At 43.5% G+C, this 12,092-nt stretch overlaps 1 long non-coding RNA gene across 2 annotated transcripts in view; it reads left to right on the forward strand.

Moving 5' to 3' along the window:
- The first annotated feature begins 2,088 nt into the window (after positions 1-2,088).
- Positions 2,089-12,092, forward strand: part of LOC125633977 (uncharacterized) — a 173,574-nt gene continuing 163,570 nt past the window's right edge. For both annotated transcript variants that reach the window (XR_007355750.2, XR_007355753.2), the window contains exon 1: positions 2,089-2,267. This is a non-coding gene — a long non-coding RNA (uncharacterized LOC125633977). The remainder of the gene's footprint in view (positions 2,268-12,092) is intronic.

The raw sequence follows: 12,092 nt of genomic DNA on the forward strand, positions 1-12,092 counted from the left end.
GGTGCAACGTAAAGCAGCCCCGGGGACTGTGTAGGGGCTAGTGGACTAAGAACCAGGATAGTAAAGTTGTCTTACGCACATTTTCTGTTACGTTTTCTTAGATATCTGGAAAAGTTTCACCATATTGTTGCCATTCTTTGTTTTATTTATATTTAAATAGTGACAGGGTTCTCACTTCTGTACAAGAAACAGAAGAAGACCCAAGCCAAGGGGTTCACAATCTATTTGCTGTCTTTTCATTGACAAGTTGACAGGATTTCAACTTTGCATTCAGATGTTAGGGGGCTCTTGGCGATATTCAGATTTTCACACAGCCTTTCTCCTCTAAATTTGAATTCTGCTTCAGGAATTCAACTCTGTCTTGCCAATAGGAAACACGTCTATTCTGACCAGGGCCAGCTCCAGGCACCAGCGTTCCAAGCAGGTGCTTGGGGCAGCAGTTAGCAAGGGGCGGCGGCAATCGGCGGCAGCCCCTCAGTCCTGCCGGCTGCTGCGGCAGTTTGGCGGCAGCTTCTCCCTTTTGCTGTCCATGGTGGCAGTTTTTTTCACTGCTTGGGGCGGCAAAAACTGTGGAGCCGGCCCTGATTCTGGCCCAGTTGAAGCGAAGCCTCTTCTATCACATCAATGTCATGTCTTGCTGGGACAATGTGCTGACATTTGTAGGCTCATGCAGGAGTAGCCGAATCCTGTCCCCCAGCTTGGATTTGCTCCCTCCAAGAAGCGAGTCCCTGTGGTTGCTTTCAAAGCTCCAGTCTCAATTATAAAGATCTATTTGACTAAACTAGTCTCTTACAAAATCTGCCAATCAAACTTCACAAGTTGCCTCTAGGGACTCACTCCTCTGAAAGGGTGCGTCCAAGATAACTGCAGCATTTCTGTGGAAGATGCAGCTTGATTGCATTTTTAAAGTGATAGGACTCTACATACTATATAGAGTATATATACTAGAAAGAAAATGAAGCTATAATCTGCCTATACACCTGCTAATGGATTTTAATAACATCATGGTAATGACTGATGCTCTAATGGTTTTGTGATATCAATAGAATCCTGAACTCCTGGAGGTGTGAATCTTTAGTCATAGCTTTTCTGATGAATTTTAAATACTTGAAAGACATCATAAGATTTTACCGCTCCCCCAAAATATATGATTTAAATAAGTAAATACCCTCTGCCACCCTATTTTTTTTCCCCTTATGGAAAAGTTTTACAGAATCTAACAAACAAAAACAAAAAGTTGCTTTTATTATTTGTTACAGTAGTGCCTGGAGGGCCTAATCGGCGATCATGGCTCTAGTGTACTAAGAACTGTAAATACAAAACACAGAGTGTATGTTTAAAAAAAAAAGTCCCTGCCACAAAAACCTTACAGTTCAATCTGAAACACGAGCGATAAGAAAATACAGATAAAAGTAATGAATACACAACATATGTAACATGTCTGAAGTACAGACTCTGTTCATTCCATAGAAATTACTCTAAAATCTATAGAATGTAATAGACCAGTTTGTTTTTACATTGTGTTTTTTTTTAACCATCCAGTAGAGTTCTAAAGTGGGGATGTGATTCTCCATTAAATTCTATAGAAAAGTTATAATTTTTTTTGTCAGATTCTGTAGGACATTTCCATAGGGGAAGGTGATGTGTGACTGTGATATCAACCAAAAGGTCCAGTCGGATCATGGTTTTGAAGGGGAACTTTGCTTTGGCAGGCTGTGCTGAGGAGAGCCCCCTCACAGCACTGGGATGTCTAAAGAACTCCAGGACAGGAGTGTTTAAAGCTCTGCATTGAGGTGTGCTGGCAGAGCTACAACTAGGTGGGGAACTGATGGAGAGTCTATCAGCACAGTACTAGATTGCAACTGGCGCTTAGTACTTCACCACCATCTCATCAAAGCTGCTCAAAAATTTACCAGAAACCAACAATCACAATTAAAAAAAAATCCTCTGCAAAATGTTATTTTTCAGTCTTGGCTTGCACTTCATAAATCCCTGGCTGCAGCTTCTCTGCTTTGTCTCCAGATTCATATGCGAGTGCTGTCATATTTGCTGGTTTTCTTAAGAATTGTGCTGCCGGTGTTCAGACAATTCACTGCTGCCATGATAGTGGCATTGCTGCAGGGCGTTTGTGCTGTGCTTGCAGTGGCAGGGCCTGATGTTCACAGCTGGGCTTCCTCCAGTTGCTTTAATGGGGAGCAAGTGAATGCCTGCCTGCAAGCTACAGCAGCCGTGATGCCAAATCTGCCAATGAAGCCTGCATTTCAGAGGTGAGAGCTCCCTTCCCTGTCTCATTAGGTGGTAGGATCTGCTACTCTGGCTTCACTTTAACGGTGTTGCAGTTAGGGTGACCAGATGTCCCGATTTTTATAGGGACAGTCCTGATTTTTGGGTCTTTTTCTTTTATAGGCACCTATTAGCCCCCACTCCCATCCCAATTTTTCACATTTGCTGTCTGGTCACCCTAGTTGCAGTCCAGTCTTGCCCACACCTTTTCTGGTTTTACCTGAATCATTGGCATTCTTCCTCTCTGTATTTGAGACTCCAATTAGAAGACTGGATTGAAAAGGAGCCTAGAAGATACAGCAGGCACACCGCAGTCTAAATCAACCCTGATTAGAGATGAACAATTTCTTTCTCCTCCTTTATTGAGGCATTGTCTGTCTGTGAACATTAGCATTTTATCCGCTTGTAAGATGCCAGCCGCAACTGAATATTCTTTTGAAATTGGGGTTTTATTGTTAAAAACCACTTGTATTTTTAGATTTCTGAATGTTTATTTTCTTTTCTTTTTCTTTTTTTTTAACTTGTTGCAATTGATCTTAGCTCCTTGTTTCTGATTTCTAGCATCTGTGTCGGAGCAGAACGAGCGACAGAAATAGAATGTCAGATCTTTGCTCAGGTGGTAGGGAATTTGTTCTTTGCTGTGGTGAAGAGTGTGACAGCTACAGAAATGGTGGTGAGAATGAGTGAGGGAAAGCCCAACCAGGCTGTATTTCTAAGACACTGCTGTGGCAGAAACTGGCGCACTACAGGACTATAAAGCATTAGAAAGTGGATAAAAATTTCACACATTCTCTCTCCCACCCCCAATAAAATCCTACCCATGCATGTTCATGCACACCTAATATTAATCTGATCTCAGTTTCCTTGAGTCTCTAGCTGTCCTGAGCTAGCTAGCTTGCTTCCTCCCTGCTGCTGCTCTCCCCCTCTTATCACAGGCAAACCAGGAGTTAGCTACCTATTAAACCTCCCTCCTTTTGAGCTCCTATTAACCAGTTAAGTCTTACTGCCTGACTATTCACAGCTACGTAACTGGATGGCTCCATCAATTTTTGAACCACGGAGCATTTGCTCGGGACGGGTGATTGGTGGCTGGGTCAGTGTGGGCTCTTTCCACTCTGTAACAAATCCTTCCTGTACATAGGCACAGAGGGCCAAACGAAAGATGTAACTGCTTTTTCCTTTGTATGTGGAATTTTTATTTTGTATGGGTCTTTTGGGTGATTTTATTTCTTTTAAGAAAGGGTGCATTTGAAAAATCAGCTGTAGTGCTACAGATATGTGGGGTCAGGGACCTTTCTTCCGAAGAGTTCAGTCTCGAAGGCCCTAGGGCTGCAAAGACATACACACCATGCTTTACGGCAAGCTTCGGAGTAGCCACACTGCCTTCAGTAGGACTACTGCTGTGAGTGAAGTTACTCACATGTTTAAAAGGGTTTGTAGGATTGAGGCTTAAGGACTTGATCTACCACGGATGAGCTACAGGAGGCAGGGGCGCTAGAATTGCGGGAGAGGCAGCAGGCCATGGCCCCATCACTTTTGACCAGCTGCAAGGACGAGCAACAGGAGGGAGGGGATGGAGAGGAGTGAACGGGGGCAGGGCCTTGAGACAATGGGCAGCATGAGGACGGGGTCTCGGGGGAATGGGCAGAGCCAGGGCAGGGTCTCAGGGAGAAGGGGGGGGGACCATGGTTCGGGCACCAGTGGCCTGCCCACTTTTAGGAAGCTTTTGCTGCTCCTGGGCCTTACAAGTCCCTTATTAACAAAGCTTTTTCTTTATTTAAAGAAGGCTTTTGGTCCTTGTCCTTAGAAAGATTGCCTTGGAAATGCCAACTGATTGTAGGGGTGAAAGGAACCAGCAGGTGGTTAGCACATCTGCAGCAGAAGGCTGGGTGGGACCTTATGGTCATTTATACAAAATGACTTTAAGTTTGGGGTGTACTCCAAAGAACATCATGCTGACACTCCACAAAATTCTTAGCCTGATCCCGTACATAGTTGCACAGGAATGATAGACAGGACTTTGATGGATACTTTTTCGCAGCGGGTATCTTTATGGGCCTTATTGCCAGAGTATCTGAGCGTCGCATCATCTCTACGGTCTCCTTAATCTTAAAACAGACTGTGAGATAGGGAAGCATCATTATCCTCATTTCTCAACTGCAGGACTGAGACACTACATGCCTTGTCCCAGGTAGAGTGTGACAGAACAAGGAACTGAGCCCAGTTCTTCTGAGTACCAGGCCTGAACCGCTAGACGATCCAGAAGTACTAAGCCTGGCTTTGCTGGTTAAAATGCTCAGCCTTACAGTGAGCCAGCTGTACCACACTCAGGCTAGCAGGAGAGGAGCAGGGATGTGGCTAGGGGAGGACAACAGAGTTTGAGTGGTTTGGTTTTGGGGGGAATGGTTAGAGGGCAGCGTCCTTGGAGGGGAGGATGGCAGCATGGCTTGTGGGGAAACATGGCTTGAGAGTAGAGGGATTAGTGTTGGTGGATGAGGTTGTCAGAGGAAAAACCTGTCCATCTCTCCCACTGCATGGTCCCAGATTTCATTTGGGAAACTTATTCACCCTACTTTTGTGTCCACCACTAGTGCATACAGGAGTGCATGTGGGATGAACTGTCCCCAGCTTCCTCCTGCAGGAACATACTAGGGAGAGATGGTGAGGAAATGGCTAAGGTGCTGCTGCACTTGAGTGGGAATCCTGCAGCCACAGAAACCTACCTCTCTTCACCCCAGTGCCTGCCCACCCAGCCCCAGTATGGAGTTTGGAGAACCTGGGCATATAAAAAACTGCTCTACTTAGAGGGTGGCAAAAGAATGCTTTACCTAGGGAGTGTCCCAAGTATTGCTGACAGAGGCAGAAGCTCCTTGAAGGAACACCACATTAAAATTTTGGCAGCACATTGCTGGATCCTGCAAAATGCCAGCAACTCCTGCCAGGTACAGAGCACCCTTGGAGCATTTCCTCCAGTAGACAACATAAAGAGTAGAGCTAAGTGAACAAGGAATAATTATTCTGCAAACATAGTCTCTTTCTGCTCACAGGAAGAACTATAAGCAGATCACGATTTCTTCAAATTTATTCTTTATTAATATTTATTTAATTTTTATTGAATTGATTGATCATGAATGCTCCGAACTGGAGCTGTATTATTTAGTTGTGACAGGTTGGATAAAATCTTTTGATGTGAAAATGTGCATGTCTGACTTGAAAATTTACTTTCTGAGAACACTTGTGTATGTGACTTCGAAATTTTTGCCCAGAAAACTCAAAGGCTTGAATGTTTGCAGAAGGCAAACACAAGGATCATGACTATTGTGGTAGCAAGTTCAATTAAAAATTCTGACTAATAGCAATTTTGTTTTTGTTTACATTTGCCCAGTTCTAATACAGGCAAAGCAGTGGGGGTAGAGATTCAACACAAGGCTATTTTCTTGCCTATTTTAAAAACATATTTTAACATTTACTGGGGGGGTGGGGAAATTTTAACTCTTTCTTATATCCACCCCTTCTTTACCATCCCTCCTTGGATTCTTTTTTCTCTATGCCTTCTTGACCAAGCATAACTATTCCACCATAGCCCTCTTTATAGCTCTCATCTCAACTTCTTCATCAACCCTTAATTGTCATCAGGTCCTTTCCTCTCTTTCCCTGTCTTTTCCCCACATGTGCTGTTACATCCCCAAGCACAAAATGAGAAAATATTTCTGCATAGTTGACCTGTCGTTTTGTATTAAACTTCTGAGTCAGCTCCTGAAATCCTATTTACTTGGGTGGCCTCTATCTCCATAAAGAACAGAGAGTATTTGTGGCACCTTAGAGACTAACAAATTTATTTGAGCATAAGCTTTTGTGGTCTGATGAACTGGGTTTTAGCCCACGAAAGCTTATGCTCAAATAAATTTGTTAGTCTCTAAGGTGCCACAAGTACTCCTTGTTCTTTTTGCTGATACAGAGTAACACGGCTACCACTCTGAAATCTATCTCCATAGTATCTGGTGCCTCCTAAATACTTAAAAGTAGAAGGAACTGCTCTCTCTCTCTCTCTCTCTCCTCCTCAGTCTGCAGGACAAGTTTTTTAATTAGTTCATATTGCTTTTTTGTTTTTTTAGTGGGTGAGTGGGCTGTGTGCAAAGGACTTCCTGAGAAAGTGCAAAGTCAAAGAGATGAGTTTTATATTTGTGTTTTAGTTGCGAGGGAGAGTTCCACAGTCTAGTTCCAGCTCCTGGGACAGAAAACGCATTTTCTGCAAAAGCAAAATCTTCTGCAGGCAAACTTTGTATGTTTTGCTCAACATTTTCACACAGGAAGCAGCTTGACTTGCTTGAGACAAACCAGTGTGACTGCAGACTTTCAGTTCAGTTATAACCGTGTAATTATAGTGATCAGTTTTGTCACATTTTGTGGACAAGGCCTTAGATTGTAAGCTTTTTGGGGCAGGGATTCTCTCTTGCAGTATGTGTATACATGCATACAATAACTTGCACAGTGCGGCCTTGTTCCCTGTCTGAGGAGCTCTCACAATATAAATAAGATCACAGTCTACTACTTGTACTGGTGGCTTTGAGGGAAACTGCTTTTAAAGGCTTGGCTACCGAAACATGCTCAGGCTTGTCTCATGAAAAGCTTTGGAACAAAGGCTCATCTTAGCTGTTGCTAAGGGAGACACACATGGGTGAGGTATTGGCTAAGGGACACAGACAAGCAGCCAAAAAGGGATGGGGCAGCTTAGTGTCTGCTGAGAAAGAGGGGTGCAAGGATTCTGTCAGGTATAGGAATTGGGAGTGTTTCTTCAAATTGTTTAGGAGCCATATAGCAGGCCGTCCAGTCCTCTGGAAAATAGAGGTTTGCAATGGAAAAACTGGCAGAGTTGGTTACATCAGCATTATCAGGCACGCAGGATAATTGAGAAAACTGGCTCGTACCGAAAGCTGAACTGCAAACTTTCTCCTTGATCAAGGAGAGTTTAATACATCTCTGCTTCAGGTACCTTCCCTTCAATGACAGAAATCCATCGTGATTCTAAACTGGGTAATATATGTCACTTCCTTCCCCTCCCCTCCCCCGCCCCGCCCGGCCCCATACCCACACACTGATTCGCTCACATTCATTCAAATCACCAGTGATGGTAGCTCTACTGTACTCCACTGCATGGGCGTGCATGGATGAGCAATGTCCAAACAAGTTTACAAAGCCCTGTTTCCCAGGTCAAGCTGTGTAATGCCCTCTGAAAGTCCCTCAGTCAAGGAAGAAAGGAGGAGGGAAGGTGGGAGGGTTACTTATGTTTCACAAATCCACAAACTGCAGCCAGACTCAAAACTGTTTAAGCCTGGGCTGACTACAAAAGGAATTCAATATTCCATTCTTCAGAGTGAATGACTCTGATCAAAGCAACCACTTCTGAAAAGACACATTCTCTCCTTCCATTCCCCAGTTGTAAACTTGTCTTTAGACAGCATCATCCAATGATCTTTCAAACTGCAAATTTTCATTTCCTTGAACCAGAACATCCCTCGGCCTTGCCCCTGACACCCTCCTGAATCAATAATGGTTTTTATTAAGAGGCAAATTCTACCTTTTCTTACTGTGGACATCCCCTGGCAGCTATGGAACAAAATATGGTTCCACTGTGCACGGAAAGAAGAGGTCTGGAATGTCACAGCCCTGGGCCAGTGGTCTTTACCCCTGGTGCTTTACAGAGCTCTGCTGCTCACACGGAGAGTGTGGGGAGCCGGTGGATCTATCACTGCATGGATCTTCTGGGAATTTCCTTCTATCCCTGTACAAATTGGTATAGGAGCCACAAGTACTGCTGCAGGTTAGAGATTGCATTAGTGGTTGTGGCTCAGTTCAGCAGCTACTCTGTGGTCCCTGAGGAGGATTTCTGCCTGTCTCACGAGTGCCCACAGCATGGGTGGTTACTTGGGATGTGTCCTGGGAATTGGGTGTGGCCCTCAATGTGTGTCATCCCCCGTGGAAAGGTTTTACATGCAAAACACTAACAGCTAAAACAATAAAAGCATAAAACTGCATCAGATCAAATAGCCAAAATTATAGCAAACATCTGAAACAAAACCACTTTTAATTTAGCTCTCTCGGGCACTATACTTTTTGTTTGAGCCCTATTATTGACAAAGTACAAGTTCTAAAATTATAATAATTAAAATGGTGATTATAAGTGTCAAGGATTGTACTTTTTTTTTAATAGCTGGGAACAATCTCCTCATTATTAAAGCCAAAACTTGGCTTGAAATTCACATCAGTAAAAAAGAAAAGAGAGGATTAAGCTGAGTGCAGAGCACATGCCTGACCATTGAGCCTCTCTCTATAATAGACATGACCTTTCATAGTTTGTCACTAAAAAGGAGGATAGCCTTGTGGTAAAGGGAGAAGCTTGAAAATAAGCTGGAGGTATAGAGCTACTCAGTTTTTGTGGACATTCTGATGAACTTTAGCATTAATATAGCATGTTACAAACATCAACTGGTTGGTCACTGCAGCTCCTCCTCAGAGATGGGCATGGAAGTTACATATTATGCCCATTTTACAGATGGGGAAATGGAGGAAGAGTTCAAAGAAGTCTACAGAGGGCATTGGTGATAAGGCAGGAATCCTCTGGTCTCAATTCTATCCTTAGTTCACTACACCAGGTCACACATCTCCCCGTGAAGCTGTTTTCCCTCACCCAGCACTGATGAAAAGAGGCCACCCCAGCTGCTAGGCAGAGAAGCTGGGTCAGCTGCAGACAGCTGGCTGGGATAGAACTCCTAGTGGAGTGATGGCCCTAATGACAGCAGCAGCTGCAGCCTACGTGGTGCTGTGAATTGGTCTGTTTCACAAAAAGTTGAGGGACCACTGGCTGTGAGTTTTCACAGGACCCAAGGGCCGGACTTGGATAACAGGGGGCGAGGGGGATGAATCAAAACTAACCCAAGCAGAGGTGATGGTGGTGGACAGAAGAATGTATTTGTGGAGTCTAGGAGTACTCTTGGAATCCTTGCTGATGATGAGGTATTGTGTTGCAGCAGCTGTGAGTAATGCTTTCTACCATCTCCAGTTGGCTAGGAGACTCTGTCCCATCCTCATGAACAAAGACCTGGCCTCAGTTATTTATGCCTTTGTAACCTCTTGACTGGACTACAGCAATGTGATGCACCTGGGAATGAAATCTTCAGCGCTTAGGAAACTCAAACTAGTACAAAATGCTGCAGTATGTCGCCTCGGCAACATAGGCTCCAGTGACTATCCCAAACTTCACCACTTTCCATACTAGGTGCATTTCTTAGACCTGGCCTTCTCTAATGTAACCACATAGCAATGGGTACATTGAACAAATCCCTAGCAAAACAGGACACTCCACTCTAAATGCCTCTCTCTCTGGGGTGAGGCTGAGAGAACAGACACGTGACCTGTGCAGTCACATTGCTTAATGCAATATAGGAAGGTGCTCGGATATTCTGGTGATGTGTGGTATAAAAATCTATAATCTTCATGGAAAAAATCAGTGGCGCAAACATTCAAACCCTGATTGGCTTTATGTTTTCAAGGCAATCCTTGTGATAAAAAGGGTTAGAGACGTACTCTGCTTGTTCTGTTTTACAGGGTACATGAAAGCTCTAGCTTTGGATGCCCGTCCAAAACTGCGGTAGGCTACCAGGGCCCCATCTGTCTGGTCTGGGAGTTGCTGTCTGTCCCTGCATTGATCATACCAATAGCTGAGAGGAAGCGGCTGGGGAGCAGACGGGAAATGGAGAAAGAAGGGGAGGGGGAAGAAAAGGGAATTGGAGAAATGTTGATAAATTCTATTTAGTGACTAACACAATGCGTGTAGCAGCACAATGGCCTTTTCTGCAGACAGATTATCCCAGCCAGAGTCTTTGCTATATTAAAAAGAGGGGGGGAAAATAGAGCGCCAAAGAAAAGGAAAGGCGGGCTGTACAGCAGCAATCAATGCTGCCCTTTGTGCTGCCTGACATTTGAGGGACTTGTTATCAATGATTGCTGGCTGCTTTTATCGAAATGTATCTCCACAGCTGCCAGGCACAGCACTGATAGGCAGCAGAACGTGCTGATGGCCCTAGCCGATATCGTGTCCGCCCAATTCACCCGCCTGCCTTCCTGTCAGGTGCTTGATGGCTTCTGTCATTCCACTGGTGACATGCTTTTGCTTAGCTCAATAAAGGAGGGTGGGGGACATTTCCCACTCCTGTTCTTCCTCTTCCACTTCGGTCACGTCTTTGTCTTTTTTTAAAGCAAAAAAGACAAAAGGCCAAACTTACCAAACAAACAGGAAGCTGAAGGGGGAATGAGTTGGAGAAAGAGAGGGAAAACTCACTTTATTTTTTGTTTGTCAGGCAACAGCTTTGTCATCTGCTGCTCTGGCAGAAATTGCTTTGCTCTCTTTCCCTCTCTCTCCCCCTGGTTACTGCAGAAGAGTGATAAGACTAATCTACTGCTTGGCTGTTAGCTTGTCTTTTATTGTGGAAAATGCCTCTCTTTAATATTGTGTATATACAATATATACTCTGTATAAATACACACCCAATTCTGGGGGTAGAGGGTAGTGAGTGCATGTAGAATAGGAGTTAGTTGCTGCAGTTTCCTAAATTCTGGTGCATGGGGGGAAAAAACCCTTCAAACAGTCTTTGCTGGAAGTAGCTGCTTTTAAGAGTGCAAGCTGCGTCAAAGGAGCTGAGCATTTGCTAAGAAAGTAGCCAATTACTGACAGCTCTTAAAAAACACAGAGGCCCTTGGTTGTCTATGGCCTCTTATTTGAAGAGACAGCTTAAATTATTACTTTTGCTGCTAAAAAGGTTCTGAAGTTTGCATAGAAATGTCCGCTAATAGGCTTGCATGGATATTTACTCTTGCTTAGTGACAATGAATCCATTTAAAAAATACAATATGGGCAAAGTTTTAACACTTCTCTAACAATAAGCTTTCTGCTGTTGTCTTCTTCAGGGAATCGTGCCATCTTCAAATTGAGTCTTGAAAAAATGCAACACATAAAGTAACCAGAGGCTAATTCAGCAATCACTATTAACTGGTTGGCTTTTAATGATTCTTCATCAAATCTGAAGTTAATTACGTAGAGCTCTCATAATACGGAATGTCAGGAGGTCAGGTTATGGTCTCATCTGTCTCCGATGTTAAATATTTTCTATTTAATCTACACACTTACTTACAAACCAGGGACCTGATTCTGCAAACATGCATGTGTTTGCTCCTGTTGAACTCCAAAGGGCTACTCACATGAATAAATGTTGCTGGATTATGGCCTATGTATAACAACATAAAACTATGATGAGCCAAAGGTATATAATTAAAATAACGGTACATACAAAGGTTTCGTGCAGTAGTCTTCTCTTTGCTTTTTGTTCTGGGTCATGGTGTCTACTTGGAATGTGAGGTCTTCAAAGTACAGACTCTTTTTTTGGCTTATGGTACGTATTGTACAGTGCCAGCTAAACTGATGCTTTGGATCAAATTCTGAAATCCTTCATCAGTGTTTCCTGAGTACTTACTCAAGCAGAATTGTTGCCTGACTGAGGACTGAGTAACTAAGTATGGATTTCAGGATTTAGCTCTACATAAATAAACACTAATGATAATCAAAAGAGCCAGTTCTCAGAAAAGCAGACATGTAGAAGAGCTATTTGAGTCAGTGAAATCTGTTGAAGGGACTAGAGCTAAAGGTCAGAAATCAGTGTGTGTTGAATGTAGTAAAAATAAAAGTATTAATAAAATGTAAAATTGGTCTTTTTAAAATGGGACAACGCTATAAAACTTCAAGCATCAAAGTCAAG

Source organism: Caretta caretta, chromosome 3 (genome assembly GCF_965140235.1).
Source record: "Caretta caretta isolate rCarCar2 chromosome 3, rCarCar1.hap1, whole genome shotgun sequence".
Lineage (NCBI taxonomy): Eukaryota > Metazoa > Chordata > Testudines > Cheloniidae > Caretta > Caretta caretta.